Below are 22,910 nucleotides of genomic sequence, written 5' to 3'. Positions count from 1 at the left end.
CGCATCCCCGTCCACGTCCTCCATGCTCACTTACTTTAGATTCCTGCTGGAGGTCGATCGTATACCATCCGCACTGAAGGTTGTGGATACATAGCCTGTCGAGGCGAATCAGTTATATGAATACGTGGTGTCGGTTCTTTCGGACATGTCTGTCGACGGGACAACAATCTAATTTCCTCTTTCTATCTGCGTGACTAGGTGTCACTCACTCGTCCGTGCATGCTATTCCAACAGACGCCAGTTTCTAAGTCTGCACGACCACAAGCGTGTGTCTAAGCGACAGACGTTCGCTTGCTGAAAGAAAGAGCCAAACTGGACATTGATGACTTCAATATAATCCGTTAGTCACGCCTATCATGCTATTTATAACGCGCAGTAAATGTAAATGTGGTTCTTTGAAGCCAGCAGATAGTTGCTATTGACGGATAGGTGCAGGTTGTTGAGGACGGTTGTACTGTGTGGAGGCATGTTTACAGGGCAAAGAAATTAGACCGTTTTCCTGTGTACTGATCTCCTTCCCCACTGGTTCTGTTCATACTGTGTATCACAATCGCCGATGAGATCTTACAAGACAGTGCAAAATAGTAGCTATCGCCAACTTCCTGGGCAGGGGTGTTGGACGTAATATTTGCCTGAGCTTCATCCTGTTGAGAGATGATGAGGCTCATCACACTTCATTTTTACTGAGCACCTGTGGTAGTCCACAGAACAGCTTATTCGGTCACTTGATACTTCATAACATGTCATTCATTTGCTTATTGATTAGACGTTCTGATTTCGCAGTGGAAGACCTGAACATCGACCATTTGTGGGTCTGGAAGCCACGGCTTTATTCTCACACATCACAGCTCAGTTGAATGGAGATAGAGTAGCAGACGTGTGACGTAATAGGGTTTTAGTGAGGGAAGATCGACATCTGAATCGACTTGTGTTCTGACTGACTGCTACAATAAAAGATTTGGACGGATTATCCTGTGGCTAGTGTGCCGAAATGTTATTTTCGATTATTAATTATTAATAAATTAATATTCAGATTTTGTTCGTAACAACATGGGAGAACCTGTTTACTCAGCGCTGTCATTACATAATCAAAACAGCTGCAAGTATATAACTGAATTACTAGAAGTAGCTGAATGGAAGGCAGTGCCTGTCTAAGATCGGGAATCAGTGAGCAGTGCAGATTGTTATTGAATTTAGGAAAGTGTAATTTCCCTTGTGAGATCTCAATAATATCCATTTCTCAGTTGCAAAGTGATACAGAAGCATATTTTGACCAACAAGAACTACAGATAACTTTGCGCGTGACTCTTGTAGGCGTACGCGTGATTACGCAACACCATTGTTCAGTTTACTATCTTATATGAGGAAATTTTTAAAATTTTAAAAAATTGCTGGCCTCCAGATAAATTACGGATTTCATCATCTCGTGAGAAAGAGCCTTTGTTTCATTGTAGTTCCTTTAATACCTCACAGTGAAAGCAAGCGAACTCACGATCTACGTGCTCCCGCAGAGCTCGGACGACGCCGTCACACAAAGACGCCAGATTAGTGAAAATATGAAAACTTCAATTTTTTTGTTTTCATGTCGCAAGCTGTCCGCCCCCGGTAGCTGAGTGGTCAGCGTGACGGAATGTCAATCCAAAGAGCCCGGGTTCGATTCCCGGCTGGGTCGGAGATTTTCTCCGCTCAGGGGCTGGGTGTTGTGTTGTCCCAATCATCATCATTTCATCCCCATCGACGCGCAAGTCGCCGAAGTGGCGTCAAATCGAACGACTTGCACCAGGCGTACGGTCTACCCGGCGGGAGGTCCTCGTCACACGACATTTCCATTTCCAGGTCGCAAGGTACACGCAGACCCAGAACACCTTTCTCTGCTCCACTGTAAATGGAGACAGTTCCGTGCCAACCGTGGTATCACAGAGAAGGGGATCGCACATCGAATTTGTACCTAATTTCATTGTGCTTAGGAATGCCGTAAGATGGTTTGAAGAATAAGCCGAAACGAAACTACCTGTGATGCTGGTAAGATATCAAGCACATTATGCTAGTATATGAGTAAAGACCGAAGTTCAGTTGTTATAAACTGCGTATGGCGCTGCGGTGGATGGCGTATTTTTGTATTGTCGATGCAGTAACGCCGCGTACCGTTCGCTCACGCTGCATTACCCAGTTTCTCTTCCGGCCCGATTACGTCGAGTGGACTGCACTACAGGAAGCTGCTGCGCTTTCACAGGCCGATGGCAGGATGTTTATTGCGTAACTCATAGGCCTGGAATTATCATACTTTAATACTTATATAAGCACATCCCGCAACGTTTAAGTGCAAATATCTCTTCCACATCTATATACAACAAATTTCCTTCAGTCATGGCCAACTGTTGAATAAGTTATCCCATTTGTAATTCCCTATAAAAACCTAATCATTCCTTCCAAAGAAAGCTCACCGGTCACCTTTGCCCCCCGTTGCACATACCCGTAAATAAGGTCGACTTCTTATTAAATCAACCGACATCTTTGTATAAGCCCTTCTTAACTCCTAAACCCGTATGATCAACTTTACCCCACCACGCTGTCTGAAAGACTTGCGTAATGATATTCTTTAAACTTTCTCTCGCCCTCGCATCACGGAATTCGTAAACTTCGCTGTATTATCTAATCTGTTTCCTTCCCCTTCTCGGAGTTAGGGGTCCCAACCTTTATCTTTCTTTTAATTCTATGGTACATGACCAGGTTATTGCTGTACTGATTCCTTTCACTGTATATACGATTTTCAAGTTCTTTTATTTCTACGGTACATGACCAGATTATCACTGTGATCTACAATTTTCAAGTAATAACGTCTCTAATAACAGTTGTCATAATAAGAAGCCCTTCTTCTGTTGCTTTCCCACACACTATACCTACACACAACTACCCAACCTCTCAAACCACCTCTTTTACTTTCAATTCTTTAGCTGCCTCCTTCGCCGTTTTTCACCAGTACCATCCAAGAACAAGAAACAACCAAAACGACATTGAGTAAATTTTTAAAATTGTGAATTTGACAACGTTGATTGAAATACACTCTTTGAAAAGATACAGAAACCAAGAGGCAGTTATAAAAGTGGAGAGGCATGAAAGGGAAGTTGTGGTAGAGAAGGAAGTGAGACAGAATCCCCGATTATATTCATATATACATTGGGTAAGCAGTAAAGAAAAGAAAAATTTGGAATAGGAATTAATGTTCAATGTGAAGAAATAAAAACTTTGAGGTTTTCCGATGACACTGTAATTCTGTCAGAGACGGCAAAGAACTTGGAAGAGCAGTTGAACGGAATGGACAGTGTCTTGAAAGGAGGGTATAAGACGAAAACCAACAAAAGACAAACAAAGATAATGGAATCTAGTCGAATTAAAGCAGGTAACACTGACGGACTTAAATTCGGAAGCACTAAGAGTAGTAAATGAGTTTTGCTATTTGGGCTGCAAAACAACTGATGATAGCTGAAGTAGAGAGGACATAAAATGTAAACTGGCAAAGCGTTTCTCAAAAAGAGAAATTTGTTGACAACAAAGATAAGTTTACGAGTTAGGAGGTCTTTTCTGAAGGTCTTTGTCTGGAGTGTAGTTGTGTACGGAAGTGGAACATGGACGATATACAATTTAGACAAAAAGATAATAGAAACTTTTGAAATGTGGTGCTACAGAAGAATGCTGAAGATAAGATGAGTAGAACACATAACTAATGAGGAAGAACTGGTAAAATTTGACTAAAAGAAGGGATCACTTGATAGGACACATTCTGGACAGCAAGGCATTATAAATTTAGAATTGGAAAGCAGTGTGGGGGAAAAATTCGTTGAGGGAGACCAAGAGATGAATGAATACAGCAAGCAGATTCAGAAGAATGTAAGTTGCAGTCGTTATTCGGAGATGAAGGGTCTTGTACAGGATAGGGTAGCATGGAAAGCTGCATCAAATCAGCCTTCGGTCTGAAGACCACAACAACAAATGTAAACCTTATACATATTTTAAATGTTATATAAACACGTAAAGATCTAATACATTACAAAGTAAGCGGTAATCGTTTTACGTTATTTGACTCCACAAGACTAAGGAACGAAAATATTTTTCGATACAGCTCACACTTGCTACTGTAGGCCAAGCGAATGATTTAACAATAGAGAAGAAAACATGTTTAATTTGGGTATGTTTATGCAGAGATACTCAGCGTCTACTCTGTAGTCTAAAATCTAGAGAAAGAGATAGCCCTTTCAAGAACGAAGAAGCAGAGGAAGCTATAAAAAAGACTGTAAACTACTTAGTTTCCTGAAATAGTCTCCCAGGAACACTAAATAAATACTCAAATTCCAAGGCGAAATTTCTGAACCATTTTAAAGCAGAACGCTCTCACTTGTACTCATTAATGGCATTTTCGATGAAAATGAAAGTACGGGTAATTAACGTCCGAAACGGACTACATGATAAATATCGTAGGTGCCTGCATATCGTTAAAAACAGATTTTGGAAAAACTGACATCAAAAATTTAAGCATCTCGGAGAAATCATTCAAACCAGTGGACGGACCAAAGAAGCAAATAATCCTAGGTCCCAGAAGACGAAGGTGGTGTATCAGTTCTCCACGGACATCTACAGTAAGAAAACGGGAAACATACATACTTTGAAATATAAAACCGAAAACGCTCTATGCAGCAGACTGCATTGACACACTTAAAATAGGAAAAATAGAAAAATGGAGAACAAAGCAAGGAGACTCCTTCGAAAAAAATCTGGGGCCTACTGTAAACGAAAATGACAATTAACCATTTCAGACCCTATGGTTATGATTGTGTACATTAGTTTTCACGACGTCTTAACTGCAATAGAAATATTTTTCCTCATTTGGGAGCTGATGTACACATTTGTGAATGTTCATTCTTTTCACCGTGCACAAGTGCTGCCATCTGTTGTGCAGCGCTATAAACATATCAACAGATTAATGTAGCAATGCAGAGCAGTTTGTGACCTTGAAAGTACCTAATAGTCTTTGGTAAGCTATAACCCACAGTATAGTTGAGTACCAGTATTGTTGTTTAGCATGAACATTGTAGAATGTACGATTTATTTATTACAACAATCAATATTTCAAAATCATTTGTTTTAGTCAACAAAAAGAAGCGATGTTTTTCTGTGTGCACAATTGTAGCCATGAGGCCTCAAGAACAATGTTTTACATAACATTGAGTATCTTGTATTTCCTTCACATGAAGTGCTTGTTGGAGCAGTTTCTTTTCATCCTGACGATTGTATGGGTTTTGACTGGAATGTATTCAAAACGTATGAAGTATGTTGTATTACTAGGTATTGTTATGAGCAACAATTAGGAAAATAGACATAGCATTGAAGCTCCAGTTGATGATAATGTCGTTATGTCTACTGTAAATTATTATTTTAGGGAAATACCACTACTGATATTATTATTTGTGAATATTTAAGTTCTGTTCATCAAGTCGAAGAAACAGTATTTCAACATTGAGCGAGATGCAAATGCCATTTTAGAGATGCTGCTGAATGGAGAGGTGTCAGATTTCGATTTATCATCAGATAAAGAATCAGTTACTGATGTAGAATCCTACTGTACTTCAAGAGAGAAGGAAGTGAGAGTGGGGGCTGACAAAATAAACAGGGGAGAAAGCAATAATGAGTCAGTTGCTAATAATGAAAATGGTGTGTGCAGTGAGCTCAGTGATGTAAAATACATTTTGTCAGAAAAAAAGGACATCAAGTGGCGTCATCGTCCTCTCTCTACACTGGATTCATATTACGAATGGAAACAATGCATTGAAGAACATGAAATACTTTCTCCTTCAACTTATTTCACCAAGTACATTGCCAGTGATCTGTTCAGTACTGTGTCTGATATGACAAACCTATATGCCTTGCAGAGTGGAACAATTAGCAATTTCAGACAAACTACACCAGCGGAACTCCAAATCTTGTTTGGGCTTCATATAATTATGGGAACTCTTAAACTTTCCTAGAGTCCGAATGTATTGGGACACAACATTGGAAATGCAATTATTCTCAGACAGTATGCCCAGAAATAGATTCTTCCAACTCAGAACAATTTTACATCTTGTTAACGACATGGCTATACCTACAGACAATAAAGACAAGTTATATAAAGTTCGGCCTATATATACTGTCATCCGTAACAGATGTCTGGAGTTATCTGTGGAGGAAGAGCTTGCTGTAGATGAGGCAATGATCCCATTCACAAGGAAGCTGTCAGTAAAACAGTATGTGAAGGGAAAGCCTTCTCCGTGGGATACCAAAATGTACATGTTTTGTGGTAAGAGTGGACAAGCCTATGATTTTATTCTTTATCAGGGAGCATCGACTGAATTTCATACATCTTTGTTGAAGGAATTTGGCCAACGTCCAACAGTAGTTTTACAATTGGCCCAGAGAATAAGAAACCAGATGGGGCATAAGATATATTTTGACAATTTCTTTAAATGCGAACATTTTTAGGTTAGGCTTTACCATGACTGTTACTGACATTAAATGAAACAACAAGTTCACTGTTACCAGTCACCGTTTTATTTATTTCCACGACGCGTTTCGAAGGTATAAACCTCCATCATCGGGTGGATTTGCATTAGTAAGTATTACATTTGTGTGTGTGTTGTGTTACGATTTTTGGAGGAACTTGTGGCACTGCCTCGTGGAGAAACGAGACACTATTTCAGAATATGGTTTAGGATTACTTTTGACGAAAAATTAAACTGAAATCTAATGGTAAACATTAAATAAGTAAACTACAGTACCTTCAGTGATCACAGGTTCCTTTTGCTATACGAACCTTGCACCCAGCTGATTCCAGACGCCATATTTGTTTACAAATGTGGCAGTATACATGTGATGTGTTACGACAGCAAAAGGAACCTGTGATCACTGAAGGTACTGTAGTTTACTTATTTAATGTTTACCATTAGATATCAGTTTAATTTTTCGTCAAAAGTAATCCTAAACCATATTCTGAAATAGTGTCTCGTCTCTCCACTAGGCAGTGCCACAAGTTCCCCCAAAAATCGTAACACAACACACACACAAATGTAATACTTACTAATGAAAATCCACCCGATGATGGAGTTTTAAACCTTCGAAACGCGTCGTGGAAATAAGTAAAACGGTGACTGGTAACAGTGAACTTGTTGTTTCATTTAATTGACAATTTCTTTTCTTCATACAAGCTTTTCCAAGCGTTGAAACAAGAAAAAAGTGTGCTGGTGGAATTGTCAGAGTTAATCGTTTTGCAAATCCTCCTCTAATACCAAATAAGGAGGCAATGAAGAAGGAAAGAGGATTTTCAGAAGAAATTTGTAGCGCAGATGACATAACACTGGTAAAATGGGTTGACAACAAAACAGTTGTTCTAGCCTCTAATTGTATTGGAGAGGGAGAAATTGACAAAGTTGAACTCTGGGACAACAAAGAAAGTAAATATTTACTATCGATCGACCAGAGATCGTAAAATGCTACAACCAGGACATGGGCGGAGATAATCTTTTTGATCAATTGATGTCATACTACAGAATTTTTATGAAGTCAAAGAAATGGACACTCAGAGCTATTTTCCATGCTGTAGATTTTGCTGTGGTACAGAGCTGGCTCGAATACAATACCAATGCCGTTGTTCTACTAGCGAAAAAAGTAATGGATCTTCTACACTTTCGAATGAAGCTGGCTGATGTTCTAGTGTTAAGTGGGATGGATACATCGAATAGAAAACGAGGCCGATCATCTGCCACACCTCCAGATACACCTGTTCAAAGACGACGAGGAGAAACTAGGCCTCCTGAAGAGATACAGTATGATGGAACATAACACTTGCCTCTTCATGAAAGTGGTGCACTGCCTACCAGGTGCAAATTTCCGGGATGCAAGGGACGTTCACGAATGAAATGTGAAAAATGTAACGTATATCTTTGTTTGTCAAAGGAAAAAAACTGTTTCCGTTCATTTCATGTCAATTAGAACCACATAATGAACGTAATTCCTGACTCATTTCATTTTTAATTTAAACTATGGTGAATTTTGCATGTATTTTGTGTGTAAATGATTTCAAATTTATGCGTAATATTTAAATAAATTAGTTATGCCTGCTATGATTTCAGTGTTGATTAAGACCCAGTGTACACAAATGTGTACAAAATTTTTTTCGAAAATGGTAACATATCTTTTTATAAATGTTGCTTCTAATGAAGCGATGGAGATCGGAACCACGACGCCCAGTACTGATATTGCGCAGTTTTCTTATGGGTGGCCGAGGAGAATATTTCAGAAACACCGTTGCCCTGAATCGGCTCGGAAATGCTACAGGCGGTGGCATAAAGGGCGTCATTACAACCAACCCTTCCCTCGGGCGGTGATTCCCACACATTTCTAGGTTGAAAACGACAGTTCACAGTGCAGTGAACAACAGGAAGATGTTCTTGACAACTTTTCACACTGCTGACGCCCTCGGACATTTCAACCGTTCGCTTAGGACATATCCACTGAACTGATCGCGACCCTTTGGAGTGCACGACAACCGTACTATTTGCCCTCGCGTACAGCGTGGGACTACTAGGACCATTCAAGACCATTCGACGAAATTTAAACGTGATTCAAAGCAGCAAATGGTACTTATGCTTTTTAAGCCCTTCTGTTTTCCGTCCTCCTGGGCGTGATCTCAGGGAAGTGCAAAATTAATATCTGCGTGAATGAAACAGCAAATGCTCTATGTACGACCTCCCCAGATCGGCAACAGCCGCAGTGCCATCCACATGTCTTTCTTGAGTACGTTAGAAATGCGCCAGAAACTTTAACACCAGTTCAGCGCTTAAAGCCAGGTGATGACACTGAGGGCGTTGCCGAACCGGTGGAGGTGGTGGTGGTGGGGGTGGGGGGGGGGGGGAATCTTAGAGCGACACTTTGCCGTTTTATTCATTCGAATGTTATTGTTGCACTCTCTCGTTATCCAGCCACAGATATGAAACAGGAGAGCTGAAGAAGTGTAAACACCCTTTGCTGCTTCAGATCACCTTCAAATTTCTTCGAATGATTTTGAATGGTCACTAGTGGTCTCACCCTGTACAAGAGAGCAAACATTTCGGTCACACCGCACTCAAAATGGGTGCGATCACGTTCCACGGTGATGCAGACCACAGTGAACTTAGAGAAGAGTTGAAACGTCCGAGGGCATCAGCAGTGTCAAAGGTTCTCAAGAACATCCTCCTGTTGCTCATCGTATGGCGAACTGTCGTTTTTAGCAACGACGTGTGTAATTTGAACATTGGGTGCTGTGATTCCGACCTCCGTCGTAAATGCGCCAAAAGAAAGGAGTGGATTGTAGGTAAGAGGGGGTGTGACGACCTTTCGATTGTGTGACACGTCCTCGGCGGCGTACGGCACAATTGTGATGAAATTCGGTGCCAATGAGACATCATTAACCCACCTTCCAGCTCACATGAACTCCCGAGCTGTGGCCTTTCTTTTTCACATGGGTCTGAAGCGTCGCCGAGACAGAGGACGACGTCGCAGGGCGCTACTCTTTAGGACCACCACAGAGGAGGGTTGTAGGCACCTATGAGCCAAAATTCAAACTAATGCTTCACAGTGGGTGGCAACTGCGGGGTTTCGAAATAGTGGTGCTTTAATTGTGTTGCGCAGTGCAACTCCGAGAAAGCACAATTTGTCCTCCTCTTCGAGAGTATATCTTGTCTAAATTTAACGCTTCGACATTCTGCACATACAACAACTGCGCACACCATTACCTCAGGTTTCTTTTTTGCTTATGTTGTAGTACCTGTTCCATTTTATTAAACGCCTGTTAACAGTGCCTGTTCAATTTCGCCAACTACTCATATGTCACCGGCAAACAGTATCACGCAAACTTTCAGCCCGTGACAAACAGCTCCCACATCGAAATACTAATTTAGTGGCCTCTTTGCATCTTCAGTACAAACACTACAGGCCATTAAAATTGCTACATCACGAAGATGACGTGCTACAGACGCCAAATTTAACCGACAGGAAGTAGATGGCTGTGATATGCAAATGATTAGCTTTTCAGAGCATCCAAAGGTTGGCGCCGGTGGCGACACCTACAACGTGCTGACATGAGGAAAGTTTCCAACCGATTTCTCATACACAAACAGCAGTTGACCGGCGTTGCCTGGTGAAACGTTGTACCATCACGTTTCCGACTTTGATAAAGGTCGGATTGTAGCCTATCGCTATTGTGGTTTATCACATCGCGACATTGCTGCTCGGGTTGGTCGAGATCCAATGACTGTTAGCAGAATATGGAATCGTTGGATTCAGGAGGGTAATACGGAACGCCGTGCAGGATCCCAACGGCCTCGTATCACTAGCAGTCGAGATGACGGGCATCTTATCCGCATGGCTGTAACGGATCGTACAGCTACGTCTCGATCCCTGACTCAACAGATGGGGAAGTTTGCAAGACAACCATCTGCACGAACAGTTCGACGACGTTTGCAGCAGCATGGACTATCAGCTCGGTGACCATGGCAGCGGTTACCCTAGACGCTGCATCACAGACAGGAGCGCCCGGGATGGTGTACTCAACGATGAACTGGGTGCACGAATGGCAAAACGTCATTTTTGTCGGATGAATCCAGGTTCTGTTTACAGCATCATGATTGTCGCATCCGTGTTTGGCGACATCGCGGTGAACGTACATTGGAAGCGTGTATTCGTCATCGCCATACTAGCGTATCACCCGGCGTGATGGTATGGGGTGCCATTGGTTACACGTCTCGGTCACCTCTTGTTCGCATTGACGGCACTTTAAACAGTGGACATTACATTTCTGATGTGTTACGACCCGTGGCTCTACCCTTCATTCGATTCCTGCGATACCCTGCATTTCAGCAGGATAATGCACGGCCGCATGTAGCAGGTCCTGTACGGGCCTTTCTCGATACAGAAAATGTTCGACTGCTGCCCTGGCCAGCACATTCTCCAGATCTCTCACCAATTGAAAGCGTCTGGTCAATGGCGGCCGAGCAACTGGCTCGTCACAATACGCCAGTCACTACTCTTGATGAACTGTGGTATCGTGTTGAAGCTGCATGGGCAGCTGTACCTGTACACCCCATCTCAGCTCTGTTTGACTCAATGCCAGGCGTATCAAGGCCGTTATTACGGCCAGAGGTGGTTGTTCTGGGTACTGATTTCTCAGGATCTATGCACCCAAATTGCGTGAAAATGTAATCACATGTCAATTCTATATTTGTCCAATGAATACCCGTTTATCATCTGCATTTCTTCTTGGTGTAGCAATTTTAATGGCCAGTAGTGTAGATTAAAGTTCGGCTATGACAGTCGGCAATACGGCCTCACACTTTTTCTGTTTTTAGCCTTTTGAAACACCCCACCAGTGCTGACCACCTCAATTCGCTTCTCATGAACAGAGTAGATTACCACAGTACCCGAGCAGTGGGTTCAACGTTGGCTAAGAATGAAAAAAAAAAAAAAAAGTTTCTATTCCACCTTATCAAAAGTTCTCTCCAAAATCTATGATGCGTGCTGGTACCGTTGGTGATGTCCACAAAGTGCCCTGTGATCGTACAGGTCCCGCTGGCTGCGCGGCGCGGGCAGTCCCGCTACGTACAGTACACAGATAGGTCCACCGCCGTCCTCGCTCCAGCGACGGCCTCCGCGCGTCCAGATAAGATCAGACGCGCTGTGACGCTCTGCTGGTCGCCGCTCTCATGTGACTCGTCTCTTGAAAAATCTCGCCTACTGTCCGCCAGCTCCTGTACACAAGCACAACCACTCACTACTCCATCTGCAGTGCTGGACTGGTACATCGACATTTTCGTCTATGTGTAGGCCACTTTAAGTTGTGTCCCAGAAGGTACCACTATCACTTCTCCTCCTTCACTGTTGCGGTTGCCAACAGCACACGGAAAGAACGAACGACCATTAGTACACTCCGTATCAACTCAAAGCTCTCCAGTTTCGCCTTCTTGGTCATTTAGTGTGGTATATCTAGGACGAAACAATACATCAGCTGACTCTTCAACATCTACAGCAACGACTACATGATTAAATGCCTCTGTGCCCGCTCTTACGAACCTAATATTGACTTCTTGGTACCTTCAACAGTGATATGTAGTAAATTGAAGTATATTTCTAGGTTCTCCACTTAACACTTCTTTTTGAAACCTTATGAGTAGGCTTTCGCAGGACAATATTCCCCTTCTATCTGTCGTTTCAGGATTTCAGTAAGTCGATGGTGCTCCCCTGTGAATTAAACAAACCTATCATCATTCCTACTGCCTTTCTTCGTATACGTTTAATATCCCCTATTGGTTGTATTTAGTATGGGTTCTACACGCTTGATAAATATTCTCAGATGGGTCGCACAAGTGTTTCGAAAACAGTGCCCTTTTTTCGGCTATATTTTCCCAGTATCCTACCAATGAAACGAACTTTGTCATATGCTTTACCTACGGCGATGCCTATGTGATCATTCCATCTCATATTCATACAAATGGTTGCACTGAAGTATTTGTATGAGTTGACTCTTTCCAAATGTGACTCATTAATATTGTAGTCATGGGATACAGTCATTCTGCGTCCTAAGAAGTGCATAGTTTTACCTTTCTGTACATTTAAAACTTTCTGTACGCGTAATGCATTATCTTTCTGTACACTGGCAATCTTTACATGATTCTGAAACATGATCAAGATCCGCGATGATATATGTGTGGCTTTTTTTTTCCACATTTTAGGTCACTGTGTCGTCAGAAAAAAAATACGAACACTGGCTGTCAGGTTGTTAACGTACGGTATCAACAGAAATGTCCTCGCACGCTTCCCTGGGACACACCTGAAGTTACGTCCACATCTGCCTAAGGCTCTCCATCCAAAATAATATGCTACATCATCCCTACTAATAAATCCTCGAAGTAGTCACAAATATTGTTTGATATCTAGGGATAGCCTCTTTCACTAGTAATGAAAACAGCCTGATTCCAAGATTAAGTCTCAGCCACTGCTTAAATTTTAAATAAAAATCAACACCAATGGTGGCTGAAGACTTCCGGCATAAGGAGTCACTTTCATTCTGCCGACGGTCTTGTCAAAGAGAGTGGTGCAGCGGAGAGAGTTTCAGGATAATCCCTTACTCTTGATGTGGAGAAACAGCCCCTCAAAGATGGACGAATCAGCAGTGATCAAAATAGAATGTAGGAGCCAATGGAAACCACTGCATTATAGATACTTAATGTATATCCATAGAGTATGTGCCGTAAGATTGAAAAGTGCCATGTTGATCTATCTGTTGGCAAATGATTCCGTATCAGCACCCATTCGGATCTCTGGAAAGAGTCTGCCAATAAGAAAAAACGTCGAGAAAAAAGATGTTCAAATATGTGTGAAATCCTATAGGACTTAACTGCTAAAGTTATCAGTCCCTAAGCTTACACACTACTTAACCTAAATTATCTTTAAGACAAACACACACACCCATGCCCGAGGGAGGACTCGAACTTCCGCCGGGACCACGGCGAGAAAAGATTAAACAAGATCAGAAGGGTTAATGTGGTAGAGAAGTCAGAAACTCTGAGAAGGGAAATGCAAAGGCTCAGTTTAGATATAGTGGGGGTTAGTGAAGTGAAATGGAAAGAAAATAAGGATTTCTGGTCAGACTAATATAGTGTAATATCAACAGCAGCAGAAAAATGTAGTGGCAGCAGGATTCGTTATGAGCAGGGAGCCAGAGCAGGGAGTGAATTGCTGTGAACAGTTCAGTGATAGAGTTGTTCTCATCAAAAAGGACAGCAAATGGAAATCGATGCTATTTTTCCTTGGAGAATATAGTGAGAGAAAGTGGGATAAGATCGGTTGGCTCTTTGGAACTGATGGCCATTTTCCCTCTCGCTACCTTTGTCCCTTGCGAGGTCGCCATTCTGTAATCTGTATCCTTACGAGTCTGATGTATGGTATCCGTAACGATTCCATTTTACGAGTTGGTGTCGTTAGCGCCAAGCCCAACCCCAAACTGGAGGACCAGTATCTACCCTAGGTGTTTACTCCCCTAGGAGAGTTGGCTGCCCTACGCCCATATTCCCCCCTCCCCTCCCCTTACCTTTCCCCTAAGTGAGATACGATTCGTCAAACTCCTCCGTTGAGGTCTGTCCGGCTTGGGTGACCCTGCCAGACGCCAGTAGCTATGCTGCCGCCAGCATTGCCCTCAACTCCACTTTAACACGCAAACCCCCTGCCCCCACCAAAGGGCCTTCGATAAGGCTGTTGCTTATGGGATAGTAATAGATGATAATAGGACAGCGGTAGACATTAAAGGAAGAATATAAAATGGAAACCGATGGTATTACTCCTTACAGAATATATTCAAGTACAGAAAGGTTGGTTACTGAGATGAAAAAGGAAGATTTTGAGAAAGACATTTGGGGCAATGAGGAAGGAAGTAAACTTGAGAACAAGAACAAATTGAGAACTACAAATACTATTTTTTCTACAACTGACATGGTGAATCCGTGACTGTGTACAATTAATGTAGGGTAATTCTTCTTTGTAAGAATTAACCTACATGAACTACAAATACTTTTTGTAATGAAAAAGCAAGGAAGAAAGGATGGGCTGGCGATGTACAGATAATGATAGAAACTCGGAGAGGTAACAAAATGTTTATAGGTCAGCCCGAGGGGAGAAAGAGAAGTGAAAGACCCTGGAAAAGGTAACACGAAGATATGGAAGGGGACCTCAACGCAATGGCAGTCAGGAATTGGAGAAGAAAAGTAATGTACAGAGAAGAATGAAGGCAGGTGACAAAAGAGGCCGAGACTGTAGACTACAGAGCCGCGTAGAGGGTACAGGATTGTGCAAAATTGTCATATGGAATCGGTACTGTGTAGAATAACAAACATTCTTAGAAGGGGAAAAAGTTGTGAGTGGGACAAAGGTAAGGTTTACTTGACATTACGCGTAAGTTTCTCGTTTTAGTGGTAATGCTTAATTGCATCTAAGACAAAGCAATAATTTTTATACGATATTATCGTGTTCCTCAGACAAAAAAGCGTCATTTCAGTGCTTACATTCTCAAAATCGTGCATTTTGGTAATGAAATGTTCGGAAAGATCATGTGTCGTTCCCACTATTATCTACTACAACTAAGAGTTCGACTTAAATTAAAACACTCGGCTGTTTTGCCGCGATGTAATTCGTGCTTAAGGAATGAAATTTCGCATCAACAAATTACGTTCTCAACTATCCGATGAAGAGTATTCCTCCATGAAAGTGTGTCTTGTGTAAGTACATAGTCAGATGTGACTGTCAATACTGTGGCTAGAAGAAGAGACGGCAAGTTTCAATGGTTTTAATGGTTAATGGAAAAGCCCTCGTTTATTGTTTTGGTCTGCACAAGATGGTGGACTCCCACACTTCGTGGCACCAGCAAATGCCTATTCTCAGCACAGGTAACGCCATTTCCCTTCACTCTAATCTGCGTGACTACGACAGTGATGTTGGTCAGTTATTGAAGCCGCGGAGCAGAAGTCAGCGGCAGTACTCGCAGTAGCGGTTGAGCTTGTAACCCTCGTCGAAAGCAGACCCTCAGCAAAGAGCCATTATTACACTCACTGGCTCGACCGTGGATATGAAAGAGAACTATATCAATTTAATATAAATGCAAGTGTGACAGTGTTGGCGTAAACAGCGTCTTGCAGTTTTGATTGAACCAGAGTGTTGGACACATGTGTATCATCAGAATGGCATGTGACAAGTAATACTTTTTGTTTGGTCTGTGTCGAGAGTAACTGCGGATGACATGTAGGAAGGAGGAGTGACTGTCTCGTATATTGTGCTTAAAAGGAATACATTTATCTCTGTAATGCAAATTCAATAATGACTTTACGTACAACGAAGCTTATAATTTAATCCGATATTAGAAATCAACCATAATATCTGTGTAACATCTCATGCTAATCCAATTATCATTCCCTGCTGGCACAGCCACATACCCATTTTAGGCTGCTTCCTTATTCGAAGAAACAGTTTTGGCACCCAGGAATCTGTCGTTTCACAAGTCCAATTAGAATTACTTGGTACTTGACGTATTTAAAGTGCCACTACTGCGTTCCAGTAACGGCTGTAAGGTGCCTCTCGGATAAGCCAGGCCAGTATTGGAAAGCGTGTGACGCAGTGTAAGGCAGCGCCGCGCGTATTTTGACTGGCGTGTGGCAACGCAAGTTAATGTAGACGCAGGGCAGGACAGGACACTCAAGTGTTCGAGACTGGATTTGCGTGGTTTCGCAATCTGAAGCCTGTATTACAAGAAGCCAAAATATCTCAGTATTACGACGCTACAATTCGTTGATACTGTATAGAAGACAGCTGTTCATCTGTGATGCTTTGCAATAGCTGCGTGGACGTGCCATGAAGTTCAGCTGCTGGATCTCATGCACAACTAATAAACCTGTTAATAATTATCTTAATTTATCTTCTAAAGCTACTTATGAATTACTTGTTGTCTCCCCCCCCCCCTCTCTCTCTCTCTCTCTCTCTCTCTCTCTCTCTCTCTCTATATATATATATATATATATATATATATATATATATATATATATATAAAAAACAGGTGATCGATCAAAAAGTCAGTATAAATTTGAAAACTTAATAAACCACGGAATAATGTAGATAGAGAGGTACAAATTGACACACATGCTTGGAATGACATGGGGTTTTATTAGAACAAAAAAAAAAGTATTTGCTAGATGCGTGATAGATCTCTTGGTGATGATCGTGTGCTCAGCCGCCACTTTCGTCATGCTTGGCCTCCCAGGTCCCCAGACAGTCCATGCGATTATTGGCTTTGGGGTTACCTTAAGTCGCAAGTGTATCGTGATCGGCCGACATCTCTAGGGATGCTGAAAGACAACATCCGACGCCAATGCCTCACCATATCTCCGGACATGCTTTACAGTGCTGTTCACAACATTATTCCTCAACTACAGCTATTGTTGAGGAATGATGGTGGACATATTGAGCATTTCCTGTAAAGAACTTCATCTTTGCTTTGTCTTACTTTGTTATGCTGATTATTACTATTCTGATCAGATGAAGCGCCATCTGTCGGACATTTTTTGAACTTTTGTATTTTTTTTGTTTTTTTTTTGTTTTAATAAAACCCCATGTCATTCCAAGCATGTGTGTCAATTTGTACCTCTCTACCTACATTATTCTGTGATTTATTCCGTTTTCAAATTTATACTGACTTTTTGATCACCCAGTATATAAGGATATTCTGAGATGTGTACGCGACTAAATTTTCGTTTAAGCTTTTTGGGAATTAAAATAAAATTGAGCTCAAAATTACAACCAGTTTTTCTTCACTTCCAATTTGTATTTGCGATTACAAAACTCAGAAAAGATAGATTTTCCCAGAAGCTCGCGAATCTCCTGGAACTGACTCCAATCCAAACAGAAGTCGCTGGTGAACCTTTTATTAACAAATATCAAAACCAATTCCCCGCGAGTTTGACTTATTTCACGTAACCTCTTTTCCATTACGATTCCCTCTGCTTTGAAGCGTCATGTATTAACTCCAGCACAACCATTGCCTCGTCAGAGTCTGACCCTGAACTAAGATACATTAGTTCAGGCGTTGCTTCACAGGCAACTACTGCGCGACACTGGCTAAGAAACTCTCGACGAGCGCTCCTGCCCTTCGCCGGCTGCATCCCGATATGCGCCTATCGTATTACTATGTCGCGTATGTTTTCCTGCCCTGTGTTGCCCTTCCCTGCGTCGCCTGCGTCCCAGTGTGGGCTTGGGATAAGGCCAGGCGCACTTCGGGAAATAATAAGAGATGGGGCCCCTCCACGCCCGCACCAACGTGGTGACCAAATCAAAAGTTCTACTGTCACCCCCGTCAACATGCTAGTTATCTAGTAAGTGGATCACAGGATGCTGGGCTGTGATGTTATCCGTGCGTCTGGGTAAGACTACGCATTAACACGGTCCATCAGGTGACAGATAGTGGACGAAACGCGAGTGAGGGTAGCGATTTGAAGAGCAGAGGGAAAAAAGTGCCAAGGCTCGTGCCGTGGGAAAAAAACCTCTGCGACAGTGGGATGGGTAGTAAGAGCACTAGTGGCTTACTAGCTGCGATAGTTCATGCAAGGTTGGATTTTTTAGTATGGGTATCATGCATCATTACCGTGGCAAGCGATGGCGATGTATCCCAGTTGCTGCAGCCGCTACATTCCTGGAACAATCAAGATCGTTATATAGTAGTGGGAGATCGGCCATAGATCATCTCACTGTGTGGAGGATGTGTGGAGCTTGTCTGCATGCAGTGTACGGTACGGCTTCCCTGCGTGGTGCCAGTTATTCGGCAGTGTATTCCAGCTGGATATCCAGTAATGGCGTCTGATTAACAGGGGCTCACATGTACCGTAGTGTTTGCGTGTGCTTGGCCATAGATGTTAGGCCCTTACAAGTATGTCTTTTGGTCTTTTATGTTTCCATGTATGGTTGTGGTCGTAGTTCCCCAGATTCAGAATAAACGGGTTCTGCGAATGTCTGGAGTTTCTGTATAGTTTTGTGGTGAGTTTGTGGATTACCTCCGTGAGAGTCTCAAGTCGGTATTCCCAGTGAAGGTCCGCGATGCGCGTGTATCGTGGAGCATTGCTTATGATTTTGAGTACTTTGTTTTGTATGAGCTGCAGACGGCGCAGGCGTGTAGGCGCAGCGTATCCCCAGACAGCTCATGTACATGTACCTCGACACCCTTCTGTTCAGTGTGCTACGCCTGTTGAGCATAGGGTAGAGCTGTTTGAGCCTCGCGCTAGCTCGGTTGGTCATGTGTTGTGTGTGGTCCCCCCAGAGTAATTTCCGGTCCAGCCAGATACCGAGGTATTTGACTTTCTCACAGAAACGTATTGGGCGTGCATGTAGAGTTATTAGTCTGCAGTATCGGCGTTTGCGCGGTTGCTTCGGTCTTCTAGTGAACAGAACGGCTTCGCACTTGTCGACGTTTACTCCAACACGCCATTTCTCCAACCAAGGCTCAGACCCTCTGAGTGCAGTCCGTAAGCGTGACGTAATGTTTGATGGTTTCCAGTCTTGCGCGAGGATGGCTGTGTCATCCGCGTAGATTGCCATCCTTGTGTTGTGTGTGGTTGGGAGATCGTTTATGTAGAGGTTAAACAGTAGGGGCTCTAGGATGCTTCCCTGGGGTACTCCCGTGTGTTGATTGTTTTCCCTACACGTCAGTGTTGAAACTCCTGTCTGTGAGGTACGAGTGTATTAGACGCACCAGCCCGTCGGGGAATCCCGCGTCGCTGAGTCTGCGAATGAGGCCGTTGTGCCATAGACGGTCGAAAGACTTTTCGATGTTCAGGAACACCGCCCCTGTAGCTTTGTTTATGTTGAAGCCATGTGTTATATGTTCAACGACCCGTAAGAGTTGTTGTGTTATGGATTGGTGATTCCTGAAGCCGAATTGCTCCGGTCTCAGGATGTCACTTGTTATGCAGTGCCTAGTGATGCGTTTGAGAATCACCTTCCCAACAATCTTACTGAACGAGCTCAGAAGGCTGATGGTTCGGTAATTTTGTGGGAGGCTGTGGTCTTTCTCCGGCTTCCTGAACATCAGGACCTTGGCCGTCTTCCAAAAGGCGGGGAAGTGTTGGTGTTTTAGTATTGCATTCGTTATGTTTGTTAGGTATTCAGTAGCTTTATCCGTGAACTCCTGGAGGACACGGTTTTGAATGCCATCATGACCAGGGGCTTTCCTAGCAGCGGAATGCATTATAGCCCAGGAGACTTCGGCTGTGCTAGCATGTCGAATGTCGTCGCGCGATGGTTGGGCTAGAATGTGTGTAACCTCCTGGTCAGTAGCAAGTGTGAACACTGGATCTGATGGTACCAGGTTCGGTGTGAATGACGCTGCGAGTGTGCGGGCTATTAGTTCTGGTTTCTCTTCCGCTGAGTATGCAGCTCCGTCAGGCCCTTGAAGCGTTGGGGTATATATTTTCTCCCTGGTGAAGTGTCGGGCTAGTTGCCACACGCCGGGTCGCGCGGTGTCCAGCCCTTCGAGTTTTTGGTCCCACTGTTGTGTTCTATGTGTTTTTATTTTATCGTGTATGATGCCCTGTAGCCTGTTAATGTGCTGTTTGAAGTACTGACGCCTGGTGCGCTGCCATTGTCTCCTGAGGCGATTCCTCATTGAGATTAGGCCCAGGATTTCCTGGGGCAGGGCCGCACTGTGTTGTTGTGAGATGCTATCAGGTATGGTGCCCGTCATTGCGTCCTGGACGGCGTTAGTGAGGGTTTCTACTTCCTCGTCAATATGTGCTGTTTCGTTAATTTCGTGTACGGGTGGGATGTGGCTATCGAGCGTTTCCTTGCACAATGTCCAATTCGCACGCCCGTAGTCCAACATCTTGCGTTGTTCCATGTGCTGCAGCTTTCCCTCAATGTATAGTATTATAGGTTGGTGATTTGAGGGCAGATCGTTTTCAACGGCAACGTTGAGTGTCGATGCAATGCCCTTGATGAGGGCCATGTCTAACACGTCTGGCATGTGTCCCCTCTGATAGGGAATGTGCGTCGGTTCAGTCGGCGCTAGTATAATGTAGTTTCTGCCTAGTGAATGTTCGTACAGTTTTTCGCCGTTGGGATTTCGTATGCGTGAATTCCATTCTGGGTGTTTTGCGTTCAGATCTCCAGCGACTATTAATCGCGGTGAGATGTTGAGTAGTGTGCTGATATCGCGTGTTGAGATGCCTACAGGGCTGTTGTATACCGATATCAGTGTGGTGTAGGCTCCGTTGAACTTGACTCTGACGGCCGTAGCCTCGGTTTTTTCCAGTTCAGGGAGCTCTATGTTTGTGTGCTCAATGTCTTTCTGTATGACGATTGCAGTTCCACCTGCCACGGCGTCACCCGGTCGGTCGGTACGATAGACGCAGTAGCCAGGAGAGTTTAATTGTTTGTGCGGTTTAAGCTTAGTCTCGCTCAGTAGCGCGACAAAGATTCCCTTGCGCTCTATGAACGCGGCAAATTCTGCCCTTTTGTTGTGGATCGAGTCTGCATTCCAAGAGTGTTGTGATAGCAGTGTGTATGACAGCCCACTATTGCCCGGGTTCGGCGCTCATGAGCTGGGTGATGAGTGTAGTGACCTTGCTAAGGATTTGAACGGTCGTGTGTCGAGGGAATAGTGTTTCCAGTATTCCCCCGGGTGGTGTGTTGGTGTTGGGTGTGGCAGCCTGAGTTGCTGTTGTAGAGTTAACGGCCGCTTGTGCGGGTATTAGTGTGTTGTTAGGGGTGGCATTTGTGTTTATGTTTAGTGACAGAGGTTGTGGCACCTGTGTTACTTCTGTGGTGAGGGGGATGGTAGTGTGTGTTACAGTCTCGATGTCTTGTTGACTGTTTTCCTGTGTTTTATTGGTCTGTTGTTGCTGGGTGGCCTGTTGTGGCGATTTAGTGTTCCCCGCCCTGTGTTTACATGTACGTCTATTCCTCCTCTGGGCTTGGGGTTCTGGGGGTTCTTGTGTGGGTGTGTTTTCCTGTATAGCGTGCGTTTCTTCGCAGCACGTGAGTTCCGGGAGTGGGGTCGTCGCATGCGGCGAATAGCAGGGCAGGTTAGGGCAGAGCAGCGCAGCAAAGGTTTTTGTGAACACGGGCGTAAATACAAGGGCGCAGATTGAGGTGCAAGGCAGAGCCGGGAAGTGCGATGCCTGCTTCTGCCATCGCCGCGTAGTGACCGGGGCACAGTTATTTCCTCATTAGTCAAGCACCGATATTGTAAAGGACAATCAAACAAAATGAAGACACTTCATGTTTCCAAGCTTATACTACATTTCGTTATGCAGTTTGAACAAAGGGCAAAGGAAACAGAGATTGAACGTACAAAGATCGAAGACTCAAAATCTGCCAGTGTCCCACTCTACTGTTTCTTCATGTCGATGTACGAAGCAACTAAACGTATGCGACCAACAAGCCAACATTTCATCCGAGGTAAAATATTTGAAGTGATTTCGCAAACTGAGGCATCTCTCCTAGGAATCACAGTCCTCCAGCTCAAGAACTCGAACCACCTCTGAATTACGACGCAACAAGTGCTTCATATCCATCGTGCTCATCGGAAGTCGGCGATTTGTCTCTGACACTTCTTTAGAACTCAGTGGGCGTACCTTCAAGAACATGTTTTTGCTTTAGAAGAAATTTTAGTAAAACATCTCAAGAACATGGAGAGTGTTTCTTCGCTTCCAGTCGGTTTTTGGGCCTTACACACTTCAGGAAACTACATTTCTGCACAAGCTCGTGAACTTCGTGGAATTGATTCCAGTACAAATGGAAATAGTTCTTGAACTGTTTATCGCCAAACTTTTGACGTCAAAGCGAATTCACCATGAGTATTTCTCTTCTTTATGCATCCACTTTTCCATTCTGATATGTGTCCGCCCCCGATAGCTGAGTGGTCAGCCGGCACGATAACTCAGCGTGTTCGGTCCGAGGGTTAACTGCCCTCTGTAATAAAGAAACTGAGTTAATGAATCAACGACGAACTGAAACGGATGTCTTGCGACGTCCGCCCCGAGCAGGTACAACGAACGAAAACGAACAACAGCGCAACAGAATGGCGATCCTAAGGGCCCGGGTTCGATTCCCAGCTGGGTCGGAGATTTTCTCCGCTCAAGGACTGGGTGTTGTATTGTCCTAATCATCATCATTTCATCCCCATCGACGCGCAAGTCGCCGAAGTGGCGTCAAAAGGAAAGATTTGCATCCGGCGAACGGTCTACCCGACGGGAGGCCCTAGTCACACGACTTTTTTTTTTTTTTTAATTCTGATACGTTCCGTTTTCAAGTCTACATCTACA

The sequence above is a fragment of the Schistocerca piceifrons genome, chromosome 2, assembly GCF_021461385.2.
Source record: "Schistocerca piceifrons isolate TAMUIC-IGC-003096 chromosome 2, iqSchPice1.1, whole genome shotgun sequence".
Taxonomy (NCBI): domain Eukaryota; kingdom Metazoa; phylum Arthropoda; class Insecta; order Orthoptera; family Acrididae; genus Schistocerca; species Schistocerca piceifrons.
The sequence above is the reverse complement of the archived record's forward strand: the minus strand, read 5'-3'. Positions refer to the sequence as shown.